Here is a 1,159-nt window from a genome sequence, read left to right as displayed (position 1 = left end):
AACGCAATGTGTAAAAAGACAGTATAAGTCATTATAATCCGTAATTATGTCCCCACTGGATGCAACAAATGTGTCATTTATAATGGGTTTTATTGGTTTTGCCTCATCGCGCCGGGACACGGCATCACAGTATGGTGAGGGACGTAACATTTCCGTCACACACTTGAGGAATTTGGCCAATCACAACGCACTGGATACCTGGCCAATCAGAGCACACCTCGCTTTTCAGAACGATGAGCTTTGTAAAAACCTACGTGTTTCAGAAAGGCGGGGCATAGAGGAGAAACAATAATGTACAGTATGTGGAAAATAATGTGTTTTTTGAACCTTAAACCACATAAACACATTTCATTACACCAAATACACCAAATAATGTTCTTTTTAGCAACGTCATATGACCCCTTTAAAACCTTTCAAAGAAAACTGTATTAAAGCAACACACCCTGCTTGCTTGTATATGCGTACAGGACATTTAATATTCATTATTTATCCCTTTAACTAAGATCATGACTTATTTGACTGTAACAATTAAGACTGTTGGTCACATGCAAAAAGAGGATGTGTCCAAAACACAAAATCTCTATGGAGTAGGTGAAATGCCTCAGTATCATCATCATCATCATTATCATAAAAAAACAAACAAAAAAAAACTCATAGCCAAGTCCAAGTTTTATTTGTTTTTTTCAATAATTTTTCAGTTGGAGGAGCCCTTCAAAGCATGGTGAAGATGATTTCCTCAAGGAAGCTTTGTCTCCACAGACTTGAATGGCTCCAGTGTAATGTTTCCCAGAAATGATGTAAGATGGAAAGAAGGGGGTAACATTGAAATCCTCACTGCTAATGAAACAGATAGATAAAGATACACAAACAGACAGATTGACAGAGATGGTCCTGAGTTTTTAATCAGCAAGCCTAATGAATTTAAAAAATCATTATTTTTCCTAATAGAACTTTAACTTAACACCAATTCAGGACATTGGTCTACATGTCTGCAGTAGACTTACCCTCTGATGCATGGTGTTCACTAGACAGATCTTTAAAAGCCTTTTTAACCATTCCATACAACCATGACTACACTGTAACACATTTCCACATACTTCCTTAAAATTTTAAGTATTATCAAATTGGCTGTACAAGTCATTTCAACCAATTATGTTAA

Source organism: Sinocyclocheilus anshuiensis, unplaced genomic scaffold (genome assembly GCF_001515605.1).
Source record: "Sinocyclocheilus anshuiensis isolate Anshui unplaced genomic scaffold, SAMN03320099.WGS_v1.1 scaffold1516, whole genome shotgun sequence".
Lineage (NCBI taxonomy): Eukaryota > Metazoa > Chordata > Actinopteri > Cypriniformes > Cyprinidae > Sinocyclocheilus > Sinocyclocheilus anshuiensis.
This window is presented reverse-complemented; position numbering follows the sequence as displayed.